At 34.9% G+C, this 26,717-nt stretch overlaps 1 protein-coding gene across 6 annotated transcripts in view; it reads left to right on the top strand.

Moving 5' to 3' along the window:
* The window catches only part of GALNT13 (polypeptide N-acetylgalactosaminyltransferase 13), a 598,306-nt gene that overhangs the window by 21,494 nt on the left and 550,095 nt on the right, over positions 1-26,717 (top strand). For all 6 annotated transcript variants that reach the window (XM_021665899.2, XM_021665898.2, XM_064382748.1 and 3 more), the window contains exon 2: positions 7,256-7,325. The gene's annotated coding sequence lies outside the window, so the exon portion shown is untranslated. The remainder of the gene's footprint in view (positions 1-7,255; positions 7,326-26,717) is intronic.

Below are 26,717 nucleotides of genomic sequence, written 5' to 3'. Positions count from 1 at the left end.
CCTGTATATCTAATTACTTTTTAGAATAACTTGATGGAAGTAGAATGGGTCAAAAAGTAAGGATATGCAAAGGAAAAGGCCACATTTCTTCAGAAACTAGGAAATAATGAAGCAAAGATATAAGATATGCCATGCTTTATTGTGTGTTTACTGGGAGTGGAGTGTAGTGAATAAAGTAGAAATGTTCCGGTTTTCATCCCAGAAGATGGAAGAGCCAGTATTTTCTTCTGTTTCTTCAGGTAGACAGGGGCCAGTGGTGAAGGAGCTGTCATTGAACTCTCTTCACATAGGCTAGTGACTGTTTGGAACAATCATTTGGCCGTTTCTTTAAACATTCAATGATAAAAAAAGGAATAAAATATTAACAGAGAACCCACTTGAATCTCTTGAGACCCTGCTTCAGAACCCACAGATCTCTGCCTCTCCCCAACTGGATGAATAAAAAAGAGGAATGGATGATGTAGTGTTTAGTTAGGGAATGCATCAGCATGGCATCTATCTATGATGTAGAGACTGGATATGGAATGATGCAGTGATATAAATTGGCTGATAGATTATAGAGTGGTTACGTTTAAATACTGGTTGTGTACAAATCAGGGGATCCTGATTTGTTATGCCTATGATGGAAAATATCATGAGATCATGAATCAGGGAGCTGGAGGTTGCAGTGAGCTGAGATCATGCCACTGCACTCCAGCCAGGTGACAGAGTGAAACTCTGTCTCAAAAAAAAGAAAATATCATGAGATCATTATCAAGTTGTATTTACACTGGGAGAAATGCCAGATATAGTATGCACCTAAAGTAAAATAAAAATAAAAATAAAGTGCAAGGGAGTTAGTGGCTTTGAAGGTCAAATTAAGAGAGAGAGAGAGATGGGGGTGACAAGGAGGAAGGGAAAAAGGGAGGACATACTAGAGATGATTTTAGAAGTTACAGATGAATCAGTTTGCTTTGATATTTAGGAAAATAAAAGAATAAGACACAGTGATGATTGATTTCCATACACTTAAAGAGCAGAAGAAATGGGGTAACAACCAACATGTCTGAGAGAAGCAAATCACTCAGTTAATGTAATTTTCTTCTCTGACACATGACAGAACTTAAATATGAGAGGACAAAAAGTTCATCTTTACTTCAGTAAGGTTTAGTTCTGTCTGACATGATATTCTGATCAACCAGCAAAGAAAATGTAGTCTTGTATAAAGGCAGGCATAGCTTCTTACTTGTCTTTGAATCAGTGACCTGGTAAGGCAAAGAAAATAAGACTTTAGAAGTATTTATTGGGGACTTACTGAATTGAATAATATTTGTAATAATCCTCATAATTTAAGACTACACAATGTAGAATCTACAGACAAGCAAAATTGCTAAATCTGTGGGAATTTGCAGGAATCTAAAGTGAATATGGGAATTAAAAAAAAGGGACTGAAATAAGTTGACTCTCTATGAGAACCCTTGATTAAAATGGTATTAAAATGGTAATAGCTAGTGTTGGTGAGGCATTTTGACACATTGTTGCTATAAATTAGAGATGAGACCTGGAATAGTTGTTTGTATTGTTCAGGAGGATCTGTAGTGTTTCCTGCTTTAATTACATCCTTTATCCTGTAATGACCTTTTTTTTTTTTTCTATGTTCTGAGTTTCAAGATTGTAACACGTCTTCCTCTATTTGTGGACATTTTTCTTTGTTTTCTTTTATCTCAACAACATGAATAATTATTTTACTGATGCTGCTTTGTTTCCATACCTTTTCATATAAACAATTTTTCATTTCAGTGTTACCTTTTGGTGTAATCTTTTTGAAGACATTTTAAAAGGTAATTAAACTCAACATGTAGAATACCAAGGGTGCATACAACTCAAATGAAGGCATGACAATATGCAAAACTAGGGTCAAGTTGGGGCATCACCAGGCAACAAACCCTTTGTCGTGACTGTAACTGGCTGCAGTAATTGTAAAATATAACCTGATTTGGGAGATGGTCAAATAGGAAAGTTGGATATATCAATATTGATAAAATATGGTTTAACAAGTTTTAACAGTCTCATGCTACTTGACCCAGAAATTTCACTTCTGGGTGTTTTATCCTAAGGAAACAATCATATTATGGCAAAAGATATGTGCACAAGGACCTTCACAGTATCTTGTTTTTGTCACAAATATTTGATGATAATTTTTATTTAGAAAATATATAAATGATGGCATGTCATAGCAGCAGGATATTAATCAGTGAAGTGATCTTGCAGTGTAATAATAAAAATGATGATATTGTCATACAAAGAAATTAACAATTAAGTAAAAAGAGAATATAATCATAATATAGTTTATATTATATAATTCTTTAAGTAATAATCTGTGAGAACAGAATAGTTGTATTCTTTCTGAAATTAAGGATGATTTTATATTTTTATTTTTTTCCTGAATTGAAAAGAACTTGCAACTTTTAATTTAGAAAACTGATTATATAAGAAAAAAACATTTATATTGCTAATCTTTAAAGACTGATAACCTTTTGTCTTTTTTCCTTGAAGTCCTACTTTCATTTATTTTTTGATTATCATTTTATTATTTAACTTTACATTGCTTAATTTGCTGACCATAATGTAGTATTGTTTGTATGGTTTATTTTAAAACTCTAAACTAGATTTTACATTTGTTCTTGTGCTCCTGTATTTATATATTTAATGGGTTTATATCAATATGTAAGTTGTGAATAAATATATATATATATCATTTAATCTAAATATTTAATATATATGAAGATATAAATTATATCTAAACACTATATGATATATAGTATGTAAGTTATCACTCTGGATTTCTTACTCTACTAATTATACAAAAACATTGATGATTTTGAATTATTTTTTAACTTTTAAATTGTTTTCTGATTTATTTATTTCTAACTTTCATTTTAGCTTCAAGGGTACATGTGCAGATTTGTTATATAGGTTAATTGTGTTTCACGGGGGTTTGGTATACAGATTATTTTGTCACCCAGGTAATAAGCATAGTACCTGATAGGTAGTTTTTTGATTCTCACCTTCTTCCCAGCTTTCAGCCTCAAGTAGGCCCCAGTGTCTGTTGTTCTCTTCTGAAAAATACTTTCTTGATATATGTTTGACTATTATTCTGTGATTCCTAAATATAAATGTCTAGATTGAAATAAAAGATTTTATTTTTATTTTTACTTATTTATTTGATGTTTATAATTTCAGATAGTTTCAAACATACAGAAAATTTCCAAGAATTGTATTTAAGAATACCTTTTGTCTAGATTCAAGAGTTGTTTACGATTTTGCCTCTTTTGCTTCATTTCTGTGTGTGCTTTCTTACTCTATACCTGTGTGCTCATGTGCACACACACACACACCCCCCCCACATTTTTTTCTCAAATCATTTGAGGATAAGTTGTAGACTCATGCTTCCTTAACTGAAGTGTTTAAGTGTACATTTCCTAAGAATAAGGACATTGTCCTCTGTATCCAGAGAATAATCTTTAAAGATATTCAGTATTGACACAATATTACTTGTATTGTGTAACTCACAGTATAGGATCCCAGGTATATTTTGTTGTCTTATCTTTAAAAGTCCTTTTATCTGGAACATTTCCTCAGTCTAATTACTTGGACATTTAAAGAGTTCAGATAAGATACTGAGTGCAGTATTCTCGATTTGGCTTTACTGGATGTTTCCTAATGGTTAATTCTGGTTTTGCATTTTTGGCAGACATACAACAAAAGTGATGTGTTCTTCTCAAGTGGATGATACTTGGAGGCATGTCGTATTTGTCTGATTATTAATGATGTCTTCTTTGATCAATTTGTTAATGTGGTCTCTGCCAAGTTACCCCACTGCTAGTTACTATTTTCCCCATTGTAATTAATAAGTACTTTGTGGGAAGATACTTTTCAACTGGAAATTCCACGTTTGTTATCACACTTTCATGCACTGGTGCTGATGCACTAATATTTTCTTTACTGAATCATTTACCTAAAATATTATGGTGATTTTCTAACACCATCAGTCAGTCTGTACTTTTTAGGTGACACTATACTTGCAGAAAGAGTTTTCCCTTCTTAATTTCATTTATTATATTTTCTGTAATAAATTTTAATCCATTAACAATAATTATTTATTTTTATTTCCCAATTGTCTCAGATGAGACCAGTAAGAGCCTCTTGAAGCTAGGACTTGTGTTCCTTTGACATATCCCCATCATTTGATAAATGCCTTACTTGCTTTTCTTCCAGAAAAAAAAAATGTCTCCTCAAATTTCATATATTTTTAAGTCTTCTTTCTGTGTCCATGTTCTAATATGCCAGGATAGTTTTTTGGAATTTTCATAGTTTGAATGGATTTTCTGTGAGTGATTTTCATGTCACTCTTAGGAATTTTGGTTTCCTTTATCCTCTTTCTTACAGTTTTTCTGGACCCCATATATCTGTATATGTAGTGGGAGCTTGAAAGATAACTCTTTTAGAAATTGGTGTCTAATTTTCTGTTTACATATAATCTGACATGTTTATTATTCTCCTACTTCCAGTTTTGCTGAAGGACTAGGATTTGTGTGTTGTTGTTTGTTTTTGTTAGGTGTATGTATTTTTTTTTTGGATATGTGATCAGATTGAGATTTAGGTGAGTCCTACCTGAATTCCTCAAAATGCCAGTCCGTATTTTTATACATTCTGTAAAATGTGTTGATATTTGAAGACAATTGCAGTATGCCATTATTTAACCAAAATTTGCAGATTGCATGGCTCTACCTTTAGCTGTTAGTGTTCTCTTAATCCAGTTTATCCAATTAAATTGAAGTTTTCAATATATCATAGTTATTATACCTATCAATCCAGGAAATAGCTCTCTGAAAGACATGTCTATGGTAAATGTAAGATCATTATTTAAGATCACTCATTCTTTCACTTGATGATGTACTAATCAGTTACGTTTGTAATTTTCCTTTAGTTATGAAAATTATCAAATACAGATTTTAAAAATGGAAATTCAAACCCACAACTTTTTAAAACATGTATATAGATTAAAATAAGATAACCAATCAATAGCCCCTGATTATAGGAATCCAGTGAAATGTAGTATTATAAGTGGTTGTTTCAATTGACAAAATACATTTTTCAAGAATAATAAGGTAAATCCTTCAGTTTCACAGCAAAAAAGAAAAATGATGGCAATTCTTAGTAAAGGAGGGCTTGAATCTGGTGCAAAACACTCTAGTGTTTAAAATTGGCAGAGTGAAAGATGGTTTGTACAAGTAGGAAGTAGATGAGTATGAAAATTTGTGCTGTCTAAGAGAAGAAGGACATCCCCATTTTTCTGTTTCATGCCTGAGTCTGGCCTTGTAAGAATCTTCACTTTTTTTAAAAAGCTAGATATGAGGATTTTTTTTATGAGAAATACTCTGCTTTTGAATATTGGGTAATATTTTAAAAACCATGGTTGGGGCGGACGAAATGTATCAGTAAGCCAGATTTGGTTTTCAGTCCCCCAGTTTTCAACCTCTGCTTTGGATGCAACCTAGAAACTAGCAGATATTGTAGTAAGATGAAACCTAGGTCAGAAAATCTGGTTTTGAGCCCAGGGTTACCTCCTATTTGCTGTGTCAGATTGAGAAAATTATGTAATTAGTGTTCACCTCAGTCTTCTTGTCTATGAGGATGAATATGCTAAAGTATGAAGAAATATAGAGATCTGCTACTTATTATTACTTTATAATTGAATTGAATTATATTTGAAGATGAATATGTATCTTTTTATGTTCTAAGTTTTAAATTTAGAAAATACAAAATTTCTTGGGCATTTCTTGATTTACTTTTTTCATTTAACTATAAGCTTGATAACTATATCTATGTTTGAGAGGTTCTGTGTAAAACATTAGTAAAATCATTTATTCATGGGCCAGGTAGAAACCTGTGTAATCCCAATGTCTCTAACATACTAGAGCAAGATAAATTAGATTTTCTATTCAAAATGTTTATTCTGAATGTTGAATTGTTGATTTGGTTACAGTTGATTTTGGTGAACACAAAAGCACAACTCCTGTGTTATTAAGCTGGAATTTCTGCTTAGTACCATAAAGACCCAAATCTCTCTGAACAGAAATTCTGTTTGTTGCTAAGAAATAATATTCCTTTAAAGATGTTTGGTACTTAAGAGGATTTTTGTTTGTTTTGTTCATAGTGTGTCTGATCTGTCTGAAAGAACACACTGTATTTTTAAAGGGTTATGTATAATTTTTTTTTTTGAGATGGATTCTCACTCTGTCTCTCAGGTTGGGGTGCATTGGCACGATCTCAGCTCATTGCACCTTCTGCCTCCTGGGTTTGAGTGATTCTCCTGCCTCAGCCTCATGAGTGGCTGGGACTGCAGGCACCTGCCACTATGCCCAGCTAATTTTTATGTTTTTAGTAAAGAGATTGTTTCACTATGTTGGCCAGGCTGATAATTTTCATTAGGTTGTATTTTATTTTTTTTCTTTGAATGGTTGTTTTATATCATTGTGTATACTCAGTAGCATAAAACCCATTTAAGTTGAAATATTTTGAGATTCAAAATCAATATCCTCTTTCAAAACCCTGCTCTAAAACAAACAAATTAATTAATAATGCTTGATTAAATCACTTTCTCCTTATAATCACATTGATATTCTGAAACACAGAGAATGGATCTGTTTATGTATTTTTGTGAGGTATGCAGGTCTCATGCCTGCATTTTTCTCAGTGCATCATTTTCAGTTAGAATTGAAATGCAATTACAAAGTGAATTGGTGCAACTCTCTGGATAAATCAAACAAAATTCTCTTCTAACTCAGTGATCCTCATATATCAGATAATAGTACCTTTTAAAAACTTGAAATATTTGAATAGTCACCTCAGCTCTCCAAGTATGTTTATTTATGAACATCTCATATTTTTGAATTACTTTTATGCTCTTCTGCCAGCATTCTGGGGGCACTGTGTTTCTTGCATATAATTCTGAAGCTAATTTGCAGAGACTTTTACTTCTTTCTTCAAAGTGTCCTCCTTGACTGATGTTTTGGAGTATTTGCATATAGTTGGGAATATTTCTGTTCATCAGCCCATTATACTTTGCTAGATGTATAGTCTACATTTTGCAAAACCTACTTTAGTATGTTACAGTGTATAGTGTTTAAGTGTGTGTTGGTCTGGATTAGTTTTTCCTGTGACCTTGACAAATTGCTTACTCTTTTGAATTATTTTTTTTCTTCCTCCACAGATAACATTTTTATAGAGGCATTTTGAGGATGAATGTTTTCACATTTTGAAATTGCCAAGTGCCACATACAGTAAGTAATATTTTTATTTTTCCACTCAATTGCAGTCGTGCTCAATTAATTTGGCAGACAGTCATAAAAGAACACATTTCTATTTACAGTCTTTGATATTTGTGAAGATTGAGGACAAATGTTTACAAAAGATTAAAAAAATTGATGGGCTATTTATTAATCTGAATTAAGCTGCATAATTTTAAGATTTCTGATGACTGATTTTACTATCGTTCTATGTTAACCACAGATAACTTTTCTCATTTATTCTTTAAATAAAAATTTTCCTTCTTAGTCACAAATCAGAAAGAGTGAAGGAAAGATTAATAATATCAGCTAGTGTTGATATGTAAATTTAAAGGAGTACTGAATTAGTATGTATTAAGATTTGCCATGTGTCCGGTAGTTTATATACGCATTGCTTTTAATCTTCCCCCAAATATTTTAAGATCAGTATTTTTATTTCTACCTTATAAATGAGAAAACTAAAATGCAAAAGTTTTAATAGCCCACTCAGTATCTTTTCAAAATGATGAATCTAGGCATTGAACATAAGACTTTCCACAAAATATTGCCTCTACCAGTTAACTTAGAATAAGTTAAATAAATTCAACTTATGAAAACATGTTCTAAGTATTTCTTTTGGATTTTGGTTCTGCTTAAGCATTATCTTGACAATTTTCCAGATTATTTTTTGTATTGTCTGTTATGTATTGTATTGTATGCTATATGTATTGTATATGTATTTGTATTGTCTGCTCCCGTTTTAAATAGTGTGTTCTAATTCCTGACTTGGACTGCTTTGAACTAGAAGAAAAGAAGTGAAAATGTAAATTCCTGAAAGTTTATAAAGCACTTGAATTATTATTTGATAAAACATGTTATGAATTAAAGTTTCCAATTTCTCTAAGAGTCTTCTTTCATTCACCAAAAAAAACCCATACAATTTAAAATGTTATCCTATTATGTTATAGCTGGAAGGGACCACAGACTCATAGTCTTAGCCCTTACTTGCTCAACTGTCTTGTTTGATATAGTGGAATGATGTGGAAGATAATTATAAAATAGAATTTCCAAAAAATATAAAAGCAATGATGGCAACATTGATGTTTGTTCATTATCTCTCAATGTAAATACTTCAGTAAAAAGGTGGCATAGTGTAGTAGTTGAAAAATCCAGGCTCTGGATTCTGTTGTCCACAATGGCTGATCTAAATTATATTCCACCAGCAGTGTATTTTTTGATTTTTAATAGCAGACATTCTGACTAGTGTGAGATGGTATTTCACTGTGGTTTTGATCTGAATTTCTCTAACAATTAGTGATGTTGAGCGTTTTATTCATATGCTTATTGGCTGCATGAATGTCTTCTTTTGAAAAGCATCTTTTCATATCCTTTGTCCACTTTATAATGGGATTTTTGTTTTTTGCTTGTTAAGTTTCTTATAGATTCTGGATATTAGACTATTTTCCAAAGTATGGCATGCAAATATTTTCTCTCATTTTGTTGTCTCTTTACTCTGTTGATAGTTTCTTTTGCTCTGCAGAAGCTCTTTGGTTTAATTAGGCCCCACTGGCCAATTTTTATTTTGTTGCAATTACTTTTGGTATTTTTGTCATGAAATATTTTCCATGTCCTATGTCCAGAATGATATTTTATTTTAGGTTGTCCAGTTTCAATTTTCTGCATATGGCTTGCCAGTTATCCCAGGACCCTATCCCATTGAACAGGGAGTCTTTTCCCCATTACTTGTTTTTTTATCAACTTTGTCAAAAATCAGAAGGTTGTATGTGTACAGCATTATTTCTGGGCTCTTTATTCTGTTCCATTGGTCTATGTGTCTCTTTTTGTACCAGTACCATGCTGTTTTGGTTACTATTGCTCTGTGGTATAGTTGGAAGTCAGGTAATGTGATACCTTTAGTTTTTTTCTTTTTACTTAGAATTGCTTTGGCTATATGGGCTCTTTTTGGTTTATGAATTATAAAATAGTTTTTCCTAATTATATGAAGAATAGTATTTGTAGTTTGATAGGAATAGTATTGAATCTGTAAATTGCTTTGGGCATCATGGCCATGGCCATTTTATTAACCTTGAGTCTACCTGTCCATGAGCATGGGAGGTTTTTCTATTTGTGTCATGTCTGATTTATTTGACCAGTGTTTTGTAAAGAACTTTCTCCTCCTTGGTTAGCTATATTCTTAGGTATTTTATTCTTTTAGGGGCTATTGTGAATGGGATTGTGTTCTTGTTTGGCTGTTGGGCTGGTAATTGTTGTAGAGAAATATGCCTCTGCCCTGATGAAGTGCTCTGGCCAGCACTACCCATCAGAGTAAATGAGTATTATGACTGAATTTCAAATAAAAAAATAACAATTGCCTTATATTGAGTGTCAATAGAACCAATTGTCCACCCAAAATGAATTGCCTTGAGCAAAATGTTATTTGATTAGAGAAAACTTAAAAATATATATCAGCTTTTCCCCTAATGGCAGAGACAGTGTCTTACTCTTCTATTATACTTTTCAGAATTTGCAGTGGCTGACCACACCCTTTTCTTGCAGTCTTTTAGTTGCTTTCTGTAGTGAAAAAAAGTTTGGAATGAAGGGTTGAGCTTAACTTACCATTCTCTTTGCTCTATATTATCTTCAGATGTGTAATGTTCGTAATACTGTCCTTTACATCACACTGGCCACATTGATGCTTTCCCTTTTGGACTCTGCTGATCTTCAAATTCTTTCACTTTAGCCATTCATTGGTTCTACCTCCTGTACGCTTTATTTCTTAAAACAAACAATCAGCAACATTTTATCTGGGGACATTTTCAGAATCACTAGTATTTAAAAGATCATTACTCTGAAGGCGGGGTGTGGTGGCTCACATCTGTAATCCCAGCACTTTGGGAGGCCGAGGCTGGAGTATCATGAGATCAAGAGATCGAGACCATCCTGGCCAACATGGTGAAACCCCGTCTCTACTAAAAAAACACAAAAATTAGCTGGGCGTGGTGGCATGTGCCTGTAGTCCCAGCTACTCGGGAGGCTGAGGCAGGAAAATTGCTTGAACCTGGGAGGTGGAGGTTGCCGTGAGCCGAGATCGCGCCACTGTACTCCAGCCTGGCGCCTGGTGACAGAGTGAGACTCTGTCTCAAAAATAAAAAAAAAAGATCATTGCTCTGAAATTGAGTGGATCAGATCTTTCATGCTCACACACTACTTTTGGTTTTGAGATTCAAGAATTTACAGAGGGATGAGAATGAAGGGTTAAGTCTCCATTTCTAGAATTGACCTCTGCAAGACCAAGCTAGTGATTTTGTTTAGTAATTTTATTTTATTTGGTTCAGTTAATATTTCATGCTCCTCAATGTGAGAGGCACTGTGTTAGTAAGGATTAGAGCAAGTGGGAGAGAAAGACAAAAAGAACTCTCAAGGAAATTTTGTTGTTAGTTTGAGGAAATAATGTATACTCTCATTTAAATAAAGCAGAGGCTATGGTACGTTACATCGTGAGAATAGCATAAACTAATAAAATTTCAAAGCCATTTTAAATAATTTGAGAAATAATAAAATGTACAGGTGAACGAAAAAAGAATCCATTTTGAGAGACCTCAGAAAGGAGATATAATTCTGAACGATATTGGTCCAGGGTTTCATGGAGATTGCATTTGGGGTAGATCTTGATGCAGGTGAAAAATGTTAACTGAACAGTCAAGAAAATGGCATACTAACATTTAGAAGTGAAGAGGCATACTGTACACTCAATGAATGACAAATTAATTAGCTTGGCACCAGAATAAGTTTCTTATGTTGGACTAAAACAGATAACAGTGGAAAATAAGGCTGGTGACAGGTTGTGGGAAATACTGATAACCCTTCAAGAAATTTGAATTTAATTGGTAGGTAATTAAAAAAAGAGATAATATTTTGTGAGGGCTAATCCTGTGAACAGAAAGGTATTTTTAAATGCTGTTCTGGCAATATCTTCAAAATAGATTGCAGTTGGAAGACTTGTTGCAAAAAGATCAATTTTTAAACATTTGGAGAGGGATGAGAATGAACGGATCAGGGCAAGACCTGAGGTCATGGCAGTGGGGTTGGACTGGGAGGTGTTGGAGCTCGTGACATTTATTTGGAAGGAAATAGATTCGGGTATATAATAATTAATGCTTATGCAGGATTTACTAAGTACCAGGCTTGTTTCAAATGCTAATGACTGATGTCATCTCCATTTTGTGCAAGAGGAAACTGACAGAGGCATCATTTAAGCAAATTATCTCAGGTCACCTAAGTAAAACATACCATCGCTGATATTTGGGCCCATTTTGTCAAGCTCCAGAGTCATTGCAGTTACCATTGTACCATCATTTCTCCAAAAAAAAAAAAACTTAGGCTTTCAGGTTGCTTGAGCTGGAAAATGATGTTGCCAATAATCAGGGAAACTTCCCCCCCCCCCCCCAGAATTTACCCCTTCTTTACATAGGTTTTTGGGTAGGCAGAAAAATCTTCTGACCTTTAGGGAGAAATATCCCTTGTGGTTAGTGATAAATCTCTTGTATACATTCACTTGTATGTAGGGCAGCAGGAACAGTAATTTATTATATTACTCAATTATAAGTTAAAATAGTAAATATGTCATCTTAATCTGATTTGTCTTCCTTCCTTAGCAGAGCTTAAAAATGAAACAAGGATAGAGTGGTAAATAAAATATTTTGTATCTTGGTTCCATAAAAGACCACTATTTTAGACTTAGTTTACCAATCTTGCGAAACAGTAATTTTGACAAGGGAGAAACATAACAGCATATGGAGTATCTCTTTTTCTATTGGTTGATACAAAGGAATTTTTGCCATTACTTTTGAATCACCCTAATATGGTGGAGAAGTAGAATAATGTACTGCTTAAGACCGTGAGCTCCAGGACCATGTGTGGTTCATTAATTTTCATTGCTATACAGTATTCCATTGTATAAAAATACTACAGAGTATTTATTCATTGTATTGTTGATGGACATTTGTACTGTTTCTAGGTTCGGGTGATTATGAATAATGCTGCCATAAACATTCCTTTAAATGTTTTTTGCCAAACATCTACATATATTTCTCTTGAATATATACTTAGCAATGGGATTTCTTAGTCCTATTGCATGCAATCTTTCCATTTTAGTGGATACTACCAGACAGTGTTCCAAAGTAAGTATACTAATTTCACTTACTTTATTAGTGTGTAAGAGTTTCCATTGTTTCATCTTTACCAAAGCTTAGTATAATCAGTTCTTTTAATTTTAGCCATTCTGGTTAGAGTTTGGTGTACATTTCCTTGTTGAATAATATGGGTATGTCATGTGGCTTAATTGCCATGTGCATATTATTGTCTATAAATTTCCTGTTCATATGTCTATTTTTTAATTGTGTTGATTTTAAAAGTTGTTAATATTCACAAGTTAGTTACATTGGATTAAGGGCCTCCCATCGGTTAAATATGCTGCAAAGGTGTTCTTCCTTTCTATGATTTGCTTTTTCAATTTCTTAATGAGGTTTTTGATGTTCCTAATTTTAATTTTAATCATTATATCACCTCTTTATGTTTATACCTTTCCACTTGCCTTTGGCTTTTGTGTGTGATGTGAAGTAGAAGTCAAGTTGTATTTTCTTCCAAATAGATATCTAGTTGTTATGGAATCATACTAGATGATTCTCTCTTTTGTCCACTGTTCTTCAATGTTACATTTATTATAAATTAAATTTCTTTATATATTTGGGTCTTTTAAGAGCCAACTATTCTATTTGATTGGTTTATTAGTCTCTTCTTACCACTAATAACACTATTTTAACTATGGCTACTAAGTATTCTTAATATCTATTAAAACAAGTCTACCATAGTTTAATCAAGGGCATCTTGATTTTGCCTTCTTTCATGTAAATTTTAGAATTACTTTGTCAAGTTGACAAAAATAATAGTCTAGATTTTAGTTGGAATTTCATTCAATCTAAAGTACATTTTTATAAAGAACTGGCATAATTACAATATTAACTTATTACATCTATGACCATAATATATATAGCATTTCCTCCTTATTATCTAGGGACTCAGTCCAAGATCAGCAGTGGATACCTGAACTGCAAATAGTACCTAACCTTATAAGACTTATGTTTTTTTTTTTTCTATACATATATGCCTATGATCAAGTTTAATTTATAACTTAGGCACAGGAAGATATTAACAACAACTAATAATAAAATAGAACAATTATGACAATATACTCTAATCAATATAGTCTGTCACTCAAAGTATGTTATTCTACTGTGCTTACCTTGCTTCTTGTGATGATGTGAGATGATACAATGCCTACATGATGAGATGAAGTGTGATGAATGATTGTGGTCGTAACTTTCATAGTTTGAGGTGCAATAGCAAAATGAACATAAATCTCTTTTTCTTTCATCACAATTTTAAGGATAGAAGAAGCATTCTTACCATAGAGCTTAGCAACCTGAGCATACAATTTTTTGTTTTTATTCTTTTCTGAAAGGAAACACTTTATGGCTTCTCTTTGGCATATTCAAATTGCCAACATTACTACTCTTGTAATTTGGGGGCCATTATTAAGTAATGTGAGGGTGACTTGAACATAAGCACTGTAATATCTTGGAGATCAATCTGATAACTGAGATAGCTACTAAGTGACTATGGGGTGGGTTGTGAATATAGCATGAGAATGTTGAACAAAGGAATGATTAAAGTCCTAGGAGGAATAGAGCAGAGAGGTGGGAAATGTCATCATGCTACACAGAACAGAACATCATTTAAAATTATAAATTGTTTATTTCTGGAATTTTCATTTAATATTTTTGGACCACAGTTGATGATGAGTAACTGAAACCGTGGAAGGCAAAATCATGAATAATGGGGGACTACTGTATTTATTTCAGTCTTTAAATTTCTCTCAATCACATGCATTTTTTTTTGTTTAGAGGTCTTATACATTTTGGTTAATTTGTGCTTAGAAGTTTAATGCAGTTTGATATTATTATGTATATATAATTACATACATATATATCTTATATACATACAATTACATATTATATATACTTTTTAAACTTTCATTTTAGGTTTAGAGGTACATGAGCAGGTTTGTTATATAGGTAAACTTTTGTCATGGGGGTTTGTTGTACAGATTATTTTGTCACTCAAGTACTAAGCCTAGTACCCAATGGTTGTTCTTTTCTTTTCCTCTCCTTCATGCCACCTTCTATCCTGAGGTAGACCTCAGTGTCTGTTGTTCCCTTCTTTTATACATGTGTTCTAATCACGTAGCCTCCACTTATAAATGAGAACATGTGGTATTTGATTTTCTGTTCCTGCCTTAGTTTGCTAAGGATGATAGCCTCTAGCTCCATCCATGTTACTGCGAAGGATATGTTTTTTTTTTTTTTTTTTTTTTTTGTGGCCGTATAGTTTTCTGTAATGTGTATATACCATATTTTATTTATCCATTCTACCATTGATAGGCATTTAGGTTGATTCCATATCTTTTCCATTATGAATAGTGCCACAATTAACATATGTGTGCATGTGTCTTTATGGTGGGATTATGTGTATTTCTTTATGTATATATCCACTAATGGGATTGCTGGGTTGAATGGTAAGTAGTTCTGTTTTTAACTCTTTGAGGAATCAGGACAGTGATTTCCACAATAGTTGAGCTAATTTATACTCCCACCAACAGTATATAAGCGTTCCCTTTCTCTACAACCTTGCCCGCATTTATTATTATTTGATTTTTTTCATAGTAATCATTCTGACTGGTGTAAGATGGTATCTCATGGTGGTTTTAATTTCCATTTATCTAATGATCAGTGATGGTGAGCTTTTTCATATGATTTTTGGCCACATTTATGAAAAGTGTTGATCCGTGTCCTCTGCCCACTGTTTAATGGAGTTTTTTGCTTTTGTATTGTAATTTATTTGAGTTCCGTATTGATGCTGGGTATTAGAGTTTTGTCAGATGTATAGTTTGCATATATTGTTTCCATTCTGTAGGTTGTCTGTTTACTTTTTTGATAGCTTCTTTTGCTGTGCAGAAGCTCTTTAGTTTCTTTTGCAGTGCAGAAGCTCTCAGTTAGATCCCATTTGTTAATTTTTGCTTTTGTTGCAATTGCTTTCAGTGTTTTTGTCATGAAACCTTTAACAGGTCCTACATCCAGAATGGTATTTTCTAGGTTGTCTTCCAGAGGTTTTATAGTTTTGGGTTTTACAGTTAAGTCTTTAATCCATCTTGAGTTGATTTTTCTATGTGGTGTAAGGAAGGGTTCCAGTTTCAATCTTCTGTATATGGCTAGCCAGTTATCCCAGCACCCTATCCCATTGAATAGGGAGTCCATTCCTCATTGCTTGCTTTTGTTGACTTTGTGGAAGACCAGATGTTTGTAGGTGTGCAGTCTTATTTCTAGGCTTTTTATTCCATTCCATTGGCCTATGTGTCTGCTTTTGTACCAGTACCATGCCATTTTGTTTATTGTAACTCTGTAGTATAGTTTGAGGTTTATAACATGATGTGTCCAACTTTGTTCTTTTTGCTTAGAATTGCCTTGGATATTTGGGCTCTTTTTTGGTTCCATATGAATTTTAAAATCGATTTTTCTAGTTCTGTGAAGAATGTTATTTAAAGTTTTATAGGAATAGGATTGAATCTATAAATTGCTTTGGGCAGTATGGCCATTTTAATGATATTGATTCTTCCTATCCATGGAGCATGGAGTGTTGTTCTGTTTATTTGTGTTATCTCTGATTGCTTTGAGCAGTGTTTTGTGATTCTCATTGTAGAGATCTTTCACCTCCCTGGTTAACTCTATGTCTAGGTATTTTATTCCTTTTGTGGCAATTGTGAATGAGATTGCATTCTTGACTTGGTTCTCAACTTGGCTATCATTGCCATATAGGATTTTAAGTGATTTTTGTACATTTTTTTTTTGCTAGTTTGTACAGATTTTGCTAGTGATTTTTGTACATTGACTTTGTATCCTGAAACTTTGCTGAAATTTATCAGTTTAAGGAGCTTTCAAGCTGAGATTGTGAGGTTTTTGAGATATAGAAATATGTCATCTGCAAACAGGAATAATATGACTCTGGGTCTTTCTATATGATTGCCCTTTATTTCTTTACCTTGCTGGATCTCTGCAGCCAGGACTTTCAATACTGTGTTGAATAGGAGTGGTGAGAGGGGGCATCCTTGTCTTGTGTGGCTTCTCAAGGGTAATGCTACTAGCTTTTGCTCATTTAGTATGATGTTTGCTGTGGTTTTGTCATAGATGACTCTTACTATTTCAAGGTATGTTCCTTCAGTATGTTGCTTTTTGAGAGTTTTTAATGTGAAGGGTTGTTGAATTTTGTCAAACATCTTTTCTGCATCTATTAAGAGAAATGTAGTTTTGACTTCTGTTTTTGTAATGAATTGCATTTATTGATTTGCATATGTTGAGCCAATCTTGCATTCCAGGGATAAAGTCTACTTGATCATGGTGGATTAGCTTGATGATGCATTGCCGGATTTGATTTGCTGTTATTTTGTTGAGGATTTTTAAATCTATCTTCATAAACAATATTGGCCTTAGGTTTTCTTTTTTGGTTGTTTCTGCAAGGTTTTGGTATCAGGATGATGCTGGCCTCATAGAATGAATTGAGGAGGAGTTCTTCCTTGTAATTTTTTTGGAATAATTGCAGTAGGAATGATACCGGCTCTTCTTTGTACGTCTGGTAGACTATGTGAATCCATCTGGTCTGGGCTTTTTTTCTGGTTAGTAGACTATTTATTAATGATTCATTTTCAGTATTCATTATTGGTCTGTTCATAGATTCATTTTCTTCCTGGTTTAGTCTTGGGAGGGTATATGTGCTCGGTTATCTATCCATTTCAGGAAATTTTTGAGTTTGTGTGAATAGAGGTGTTCATCATAGTGTCTGATGGTTATATATGTGCATCTCTGTGGGGTTAGTGGTTATTGCCTTTGTCATTTCTGATTGTGTTTATTTATCTTCTATCTTTTTCTCTTTATTAGTCTAGCTAGTTTCTATCCATCTTTTAAAATTTTTTTCAAAATGCCAACTCCTTGATTCATTGATCCTTTGATGTGTGTGTGTGTGTGTGTGTGTGTTTGTGTTTGTGTGTGTCAATCTCTTTCAGTTCAGTGTTGATGGTTATTTCTAGTCTTCTGCTAGCTTTGATGTTGATTTGTTCTTGCTTCTGTAGTTCTTTTATTTGTGATGCTGTGTTGTTAATTTGAGATCTTTCTAAGTTTTTGATGTAGGCATTTTGTGCTTTAAATTTTCCTCTGAACACTGCCTTATCTGCCTCCCAGAGATTCTGGTATGTTGTAGCTTTGTTCTCATTAGTTTCAAAGAACTTCTTGATTTCTGCCTTAATTTTATTATTTATCCCCAAATCATTCTGAAGCAGGCAATTTCCATGTAATTGTATGGTTTTGAGCAATTTTCTTGAATTCTGTTTTTATTGTGCTGTTGTCTGAGAGAATGGTTACTATGATTTCAGTTCTTTTGCTTTTGCTGATTGTTTTATGTCCTATTGTGTGGTTGATTTTAGTGTATATTTCATGTGAATGAGAAAAATGTATATTCTGTTGTTTTTGGATGGAGAGTCCCATAGATATCTTTCAGGTCCATTTGGTCCTTTTAACTTCAGGTCCTAAATATCTTTGTTAATTTTCTGCCTTGATGATCTGTCTAATACTGTTAGTGAAGTGTTGAAAGCTCCCACTATTATCATATGGAAGTCAAAGTTTCCTTGAAGGTCACTAAGAACTTGCTTTGTGAATCTGGGTGCTCCTGTTCTGGGTGTATATGTATTTAGAATAGTTACGTCTTGTTGACCTCAATCCTTTACCATTATGTAATGCCCTTCTTTGTCTTTTTTGATCTTTGTTGATTTAAAGTCTGCTTTGCCTAAAATTAGGATTGCAACCTTTGTATTTTTGTGTTTTCCATTTGCTTGGTAGACATTTCCCCTTCACTTAATTTTGAGTCTGTGGGTGTCATTGTATGTGTGACTGAGTATTGCTTCTTTATTCACCTGGCCACTCTGTGTCTTTTAATTGGGACATTTAGCCTGTTTACATTCAATGTTAGTATTGATATGTATGGATTTGATCCTGTCATTGTGTTGTATCTAGTTATTAAGCAGATTTCTTTGTATGGTTACTTTATAATGCCACTGGTCTGTGTTCTTAAATGTATTTTTGTAGTGGCTGGTAACAGTCTTTCCTTTCCATATTTAGTGCATTTTTTCAGGAGCTCTTATAAGCAGGTTTGTTGGTAATGATTTTCCTCAGCATTTGCTTGTCTAAAAAGTGTCTTACTTCTCCTTTGCTTAGGAAGCTTAGTTTGTTCGTACATGAAATTCTTGGTCAGAATTTGTTTTTTTAAAGAATGTTGAATATAGACCCCAATCTCTTCTGGCTTTTAGGGTTCTTTCTGAGAAGTTGACTGTTAGTCTGATGGCCTTCCCTTTGTAGGAGACCTGTGCTTCGTCTCCCACTGCCTTCATCATTTTTTCTTTCATTTCAGCCTTGGAGAATATGATGATTGTGTGTCTTGGGGATGGTCTTCTTGTGAAGTATTTTGTGGGGGTTCTCTGCATTTCCTGAATTTGAATGCTTACCTTCCTGGCTAGATAGGGGAAATTATTATGGATGATAACCTGAATCATGCTTTCTAAGTTGATTCCTTTCTCCTCATCTCTTTCAGGGATGTCAATTGTCATGGATTTGTTCTCTTTATACAATCCCATATTTCTTAGAGGTTTGGATTGTTCCTTTTCATTCTTTTTTCTTTATTCTTATCTGATTATATTATTTCGGAAAGTCAGTATTCAGGCATTGAAATTATTTCCTCACCTTGGTATAATCTGTTGTCTTTACTTGCTATTGCATTATGAAATTCTTGTGGTGCATTTTTTCAGCTCTATAAGGTCAGCTTCATGCTTTTTTATACTGTCTATTTGTCTGTCAGATTCTGTATCATTTTATTATGATTCTTAGTTTTCTTAGATTGGGTTTCAGTGTTCTAATGAAACGTGAAAATCTTCATTCTTATCCTTATTCTGAATTCTGTTTCTGTCATTTCAGCCATAGCAGCTCAGTTAACAACCCTTCTTGGATAACTTCAGTGATCATTTGGAGAAAAGAAGACACTCTTGCTTTTTTTGAGTTGTCAGACTTCTTGTGCTGGTTCTTTCTCATGTTTGTGGTCTACTGTTCCTTCAATCTTTGAGGTTCCTATCATTTAGATAGGTCTTTTTTTTTCTTTTATCTTATTTAATGACCTTGGGGGTTTAATTGTGGTATAAGGTCAATTTGCTTTATTTCTGGAAGATTTTAGGGAGTCAGGTCTCAACTCAGGACTCCTGGACTGTGTGTTCTAATTCCAGTTGACTGTTTTTGGGCGCTGGCTTTGTTTTCTGGCCCCTCTTGGTTAGGAACGTGTTGCACTGGATGGGTTAAAATGCTCCTGGACCGCTGGTCACAGTACTCTTATGCATGGTGCCAGCCAAAGCTCTTTTTAGGGCAGTGGCAATGGAATCTGTCCTCATTTGCATGGGCTAGCAGCAGTGGCAGCAGCAGCAGCATGGCCAAGTGCACACTTGTCAGCTGTAGCAGGGTGCTGGTGGGTGTTGGGGTGCCAGCAGGTGTTTGCAGCAGTGGTGGTGGCAGTATGACTTAGGGAGACGGGGTCTTCCACTGGCAACTCTGCATGTGTTTATGCCAGTGGTGGTGTTAGCATGATGGTAGGGTGCTGGTGGGAGCAGGACTGTGCATGACCTCTATGCACATTCACACTGGTGGTGGTAGCTGTCTAGGGTGGAGGCAAGCTGGCTGTTTTCCCTGCCTAGTTTCACTTCGGCAGCAGTGCAAAGGTGGGTGCTGCTGGCAGCAGGACAGGTGAGTTTTGTGCCTACCAATCTCTGACAACAATGGCAGTGTGACAGGTGGGGTGGGGGGCAGCATGTACTCATGCCAACAGCAGTGGCACAGCAGGGTGCATGCACACACATGTGGTGGCAGGGAAGGGAAGGGAAAGTTTGTCTGTGCATACATGTCCTGTCTCATGAGCAATACAGCCCTGCAGAGTTCAGGATGGACAATTCTCCGAAGACTAAAGTCTCCTATGGAAGCAAGTTAAGCCCAGGGGAATGGGCATCCCCGGCCATGCTCCACTACAGATACTCCAATACCAAACCCTCTGGGCTCTGCAGTGGCTGGAGTTCTGCCCCTACCACTTCTGTAAGTAGTTCTCCCTGCCAACTCGAGGGTCCATGGTGGTCGAGGGGTTTTCTCCTACTGGGATTCCAGAGGGTTGTGGTGAGAGCAGGCTGCTCCTTGTGTGTTCAGCTTCCACTTTCTGCAGGAGTTCCTGGGAGCCAGGAATAAGTCCTGGTGAAACGGTAGTCCCATGCAGGGTTTCCAGTGCCCTCTCCCTTCAGTCCAGCATTTGTGTCTTCCCTCTGTCTGTTCTCAATGCCTTGCCTCTGAAGATATGAAGATATGCTCGGAGGATTCCAGTCTTTCTGATGTTCTGGTCCCATGGCAGGGAGATGTTCCTCCTAGCTGTGTTTAGTCAGCCATCTTGGAGCAGGCAAGATATATCTTAAAAAAATTATTTTCTCTTTGTTCCTTATATAAAAACAAATGTTTAAATATTGACGTTGCATATAGTAGATTGTAAATTCATTAATTCTAGTATTTTTTCAATGGATTATTTTGAATTTTCCATGTAAATATCCATGTTGTCTGTGAAGAAAGATACATAACTTAACACTTTCAAAATCTTATAGCTTTATCGTATTTTCTGTGTCTTACTGACTTGGCTAGAGTGTCCAGAAAAATGCTGAATGAACATAGGAAGAATGAACATTCTGGTCTTATTCACAAATCAAAGACAATACTTTCCATCATTTTACTATTAAAAATGATGTTTACTGTATATAAAAATATAGCATATATTTGAGAAAATCTATTTTTATTCTGATTTTATTAGGATTCTTAATTATAGATAGGTTTTAAATTTTTATCAAATGTTTCTGCATGTATTGAGATTTCCAGACCCATTGAGATTATCAAATTATCAAATCATCAAATCTCTTTTACTTTCTTCTCTGATTATTTGTGTTGATATTGCTGTTATTCCCTCCCCCTACCACAGGCCTCCTTGCTTAGTACAGTATCTTAGTACAGTACAGCCTTCCTTGCTTAGTACAGTATCACATGAGAATTTTTTTAGTGTTTTTTTCCAACCCTTTCTGTGTTCCTTGAATGTTTACCTAGGGGAGGTGGCCTCTTATTACACTCTGGACTCTCCTCCAGTGGTAAATTGCTGTTGCTTATTAATATACTACTCCTGGTGGGGGAGAGGAGGTGCCTGGATCCTGTTCTCTAATCTTTATCTTAGTCATGGCCTGTACGCCTGTGTCTTAGATGTGTGACTCTTGCAGAATACCTACCCATTCCTCCCATGGTGCACAAACTCTTCCTGGAGTCTGTGGGATTTATGAATGGGAGAGGTGTCCTGCTCTTCCTCCAGTGTTAGCAGACCTCTGTTTTATGTTAGCTTAAGATTCTGGGGACCAGAAAATTACCTGCACATTCAGCAAGTTTCGATGGATCATTCTGCCTCTTCCCCAGAAACTATACCTCTTTTCCAGGACCTTGGGAGGATGAGGATTTTTTTTTTTTAATCCTAAAAGGCTAAATTTTGCTTTGTATTAGAGAAAGATTTGGAGAATTGGTAAGGATTGTGTGGCTTTATACCTCCAAAGAGTTCTCACTGGTCTCTACCCTGGCTTGAATCTTTCTTCATAAAGAAGTTTATGAATGAACACATATTTGTTCATATGTGGTATCCCTGGGTGTCTATACTGTTCTTTTGGCCAATTCTGATCCTTAGGTATTTGATACACTTTTAGCTGTTTTCATCTTACCTACTTTCGTGGTGACCACCTCTTCCTCTCTTATTCTGTTGAAGGCAAAATAGTTCATATGGCCTGTCACTCCTCGGAGTGGCTATTAACCTCTGAAATTTAGTTCATCTCTTTGCCTGGCGACCTGTGCCCTCTGCACACAGGAAGCCTGATCGTTATCATCGTTGGCTAAAATTATAGCTTCTAGGTCATTAGGAATCTAGTCTCCTTGTGTAGTTCTTTTCCACAGTCTTAGCTACATAACTTCATCCTCAGGAATTTTCCAGTGGTTTAAGATGGCTTCTGGAGCCTAGCCATCACATGAGTGTTCTACACAGCAAGAATGAAAAAAAAAAATGCAATGACAAATGAGGCCTGCAGCCAGCTGATTTACCCCTCGTCATGGAGATGACTTGGAAACTCTTCCTTCTGTTTTCTACCTTGCCATCATTACTCTTAGTTGTAAAGGCAACTGTTACATGTAGTATTGTAGCTGCACATACAACTGCTCTGTTGGTGACCTAGTAAGGTGGAAGGGGAAGATAGATATTTAATAAGCTCTTAGTGGTCGTAATCACAAGGAGGAGATAGGAATTACATTTAAGTAATCTAATTTTTTTTTCTTTTTATAAGTTTTTGAGATAGGATCTTACTCTGTCACCCAAGCTGGAGTGCAGTAGCACAATCATAGCTCACTGCAGACTTGACCTCTTGTACTCAAGCAATTCCCTGCCTTAGCCTCCTGAGTAGCTGGGACAGTAGGTGTGTGCTATTGTACCTTGCTAATTTTTAAATTTTTAGTAGAGATGAGGTCTCACTATGTTGTCCAGGCTGGTCTTGAACTCCCGGCTTCAAACAATCCTCCTGCCTTAACCTCCCAAACTGCTGGTATTATAGGCACAAGTCACCATGCCCAGCCTAGCTAATCTGATTTTTGAGGCAGGATGGGGTGGGTAAAAATGTATAGGTACTAACATCATACAGAATTGGATTCTGATCTTAGTTCAGCAAATAACAAGCTGTGATATCTTGAGCAATGTTTTTATTTGGTTATTCTTTCTTAGTTGTAAAAGGGCATGATGTAACTTTAAATGTTTTGGTGTGGATAGAATATGGTAATATATTCAATAGGTTTATTGCATAGGACGTGATCGAGAAATGGTATGTTTATTTTACCTATCTTATATTAGCATAAATTCAGTTATTTAAGAGAGGACAATGTCTATTAATGACTAATACAGACTGATAGAGTACAAAGGCAGCTAACCTTGTTTCTCTTGAGTAAAGCTTTACCTTTTAGAGAGAATTGAGTCTCCGTTTCTGTTCTTTGATGTATATTTTTTACACTTTGAACTAAACTGAAAGTTTGCTCAAAGTTAAGGGTTATGATAGTAGCACTTTATTAATGTCAAACTCTGAAATAGGTAAGAATTTAAAGGTTTCCCTTTAACCTTTGCCATTGGTAAGTTATGAAACTTATGGAAGAAATTATATTCCTCTGGGCCTTAGTTTCTTCAGCTAACAAATCAATTAGTTGATGAGATGGCCTCTACCACCTATTTAACAACTTTGAAACACCATAATTCTGTGCATTTTTTCTTTTGCCCAAGGCAGATTCTTTTGCCAAAAGAAATATCCTAAAGGCCAACAAATAAAATGATAAAGACTTATTTACTGAAACTACAGTTTAACTTTTTGTAGGAACTGGCTATGTTGAGATATTTTACCAGTTCTGAAATAAAACGGTAGATGTTAATGTAATAACATAGTGGTATATGTTAGAAAATTGGCTTAAAATTTTGGTTGTGAAGATTGCTGGCTTAGATAAAATATATAATATGGGACAAGTCACTTAAATCCTCTGAGCCTTAGATTACTCATTTATAAAATGGACACTATATTACTGAGGCCATTATGAGGATCAAATACAAAAAGAACAACCTAAAATAATAATAAACTGTCCAAGTTCAATGCTTAGCTCTTTAGACTATTCAATGGGTAAAGCACAGAATATGCCCTAACACTCTGATACAGAGATTATGCAACAAAGTTCAAAATAAAATACAATAAAAGCAATTAAGGATCTCTGTTTTAAAATCTGTATTAGAGATTGCCAATCTATTTCTATGTTGTGCCATAGGAAGTTGTGGCAAGTGGGGATCTAGCGTACTCTGCAGTGGCCAGACCAGCAAGGCGTGTGTATACTTTGTGTATGAAATACTTAATTGAGGTAAATTTCCATATATCATATTTTCTCTGCATCTGTAGCGTTCTTGTGATCCAATGAGGCTGAAACAAATGGCAAATAACATTTGCAGTGTGTGGCTCTGAGTGCTATTTGCTCTCTTGAATTCGCTTGGGTGAATTGACATTTAAGGCTTCCTTTCTGTAAATAGGAAGTTAGTACTGAAAGCCTGGCTACCACATGGCAAAATAGTTTATATTGTTAAACTGACTACATGTAATAAAAATGCCCAGTCTTTAAGAAGATATATGATAAAAGCAGACAGTGTTTTTGTTCTAAAGCTAACATATACCAAGGTTGCATAGCCTCTGTTTGTGTCTCTGTGTATATATTTGTTCATATTACCATCATCTTGAAAATATCTTGAAATATACCATATGTGTATTAAGATGTGTAAAGTACACTAATATTAAATATATGGATTGATGGGTTTTTACATAGTTATATGCCTGCATTACTGCTACCTAGAAAGAAAACATATGGAATATTTCTAACCCCCAGAAAGTACCCTTTACATCTTTTCCCCATCAATAACCTGCTGGTTTTTAATGTTTTTTTTTTTTATTTTGACTTTATGACTTTATGATAATATAATTTGAAAAAGGTATGTGGTATTTTGAGCAGTAATTGCAATATTTAAAAATTTTCTGGAGGTATTAGTAATTGTGACAAAACCAAAAGCCTCTAAAGAACACTGAAAAGTCAATAAACTGTAACAATGATGTTATAAGTAATAATTTTAATTGCACATCCACTGAAGTGAAACAGAATTGCAGTGTGAAAAATCTCATAAAATTCTATCCAAATCTCCCACCTGTAAGCCAAAAAATAGAGCTACCACACAGGCTGGTGAGTATTCTATCAGTCATGTTGCCAGGCAACCTTAGTCAGTATGAGAGACACCCAGTTGAGCAGCCGTAGAGTCAAACTAAAAGTTATCTCGGAAACAAAAGGGTGCAACTGATAGAGAGGGAGAATGGAGAGAGAGAGAGAGAGAGAGAGAGGGAGGGAGGGAGGGAGGGAGGGAGGGAGGGAGAGAGAGAGAGAGAGAGAATGTCAATTAGGAAGTTATCTATGTTAATCATGACCACAAACAATTTTTTTGCTAGTAAAATGCAGCTAGCATACAGCAAAGTTACTTGGATTTCTACTTCCTTCACAGTGTTTTTCTCCTGCATGTACCCATGTGTGAGTGGAAATGTTTGGCAAGACGCATTACCATTACTTTTTTAGAGAGAAGGATGTTAAAAAGCATTTTTAGAATACTCAAAACATGTTCACTAGGAGTTCATTGAGATTATAATAATTCAGGATTATGTTTGATTCAGTCATGTTTAAAATAATCTGATTTTTAGATTGAAATACCATGTTTAAAAAATTGGGAATACAAAGTAAAAATCCCTACCACTTGAACTGAACTGCTTGGAAGGTAAAATGAATAGAAAGGGAGGTGCACCTAATTCCCTCTGGGTGAACTTTAGTGGAGATACTATATGCCAAGCAAACAAGGTGAGAATATGGCATGACAGTGTCAAGTAAGCCCTCAACTCTGCAAAGCAACTCTTAATGTGATTTTCTAGAGAGATATCTTCCATTCCTCACAGTTTCATTTTCAAATCTAATCTTTGCTACTCCCCTATGCTCTAACCCACCACTCTTCTCCCTTCCTTTTTAACAGATCGTGTGCAGAGAAAATTAGCATTTGTGGGACAGGAACTTTTGAGGTTCCTACTAACTTACTAGTGTCCATAAATCCTTTTATTCTCCCCTTCTATTGATGCCTCTTCCTCTATAAACCAATTCCTTCATCAGTGCTCTGGATCCTACACCTACCTGTGCGTGTTCTAAGAGTGCTAGTTCAAATGATTATTTTATTTTCGAATGTTCACCCTTCTCCCTTTTTCCTGATTCCTTCCTCTTGGCATTGAACATGTCAAAATATCTTTCCCCTTAAAACCAAAAATGCATTTTTGCATAAATCCTAACTTTATTTCAAGTCTATTTTTAGCTACACTGTAACTATTACCTCTACTCATAGCTAAATGTCTCCAAGATTTGTCAGTATTCTCTGTCACATCCGTTCACACCTCAACATACTGAAGCTTTCTTAATCTGCTTGTCTGAAGCTGCACCAAGGTCACCAAAGTTAGTTGTGTGACTTAAATTGCATATAGAATATACTTCTTTGCTCTCTTAGCACAATTTT

Source organism: Aotus nancymaae, unplaced genomic scaffold (assembly GCF_030222135.1).
Source record: "Aotus nancymaae isolate 86718 unplaced genomic scaffold, 86718_ANA_hifiasm-v0.15.2.pri h1tg000029l, whole genome shotgun sequence".
NCBI lineage: Eukaryota > Metazoa > Chordata > Mammalia > Primates > Aotidae > Aotus > Aotus nancymaae.
The sequence above is the reverse complement of the archived record's forward strand: the minus strand, read 5'-3'. Positions and strand labels throughout refer to the sequence as shown.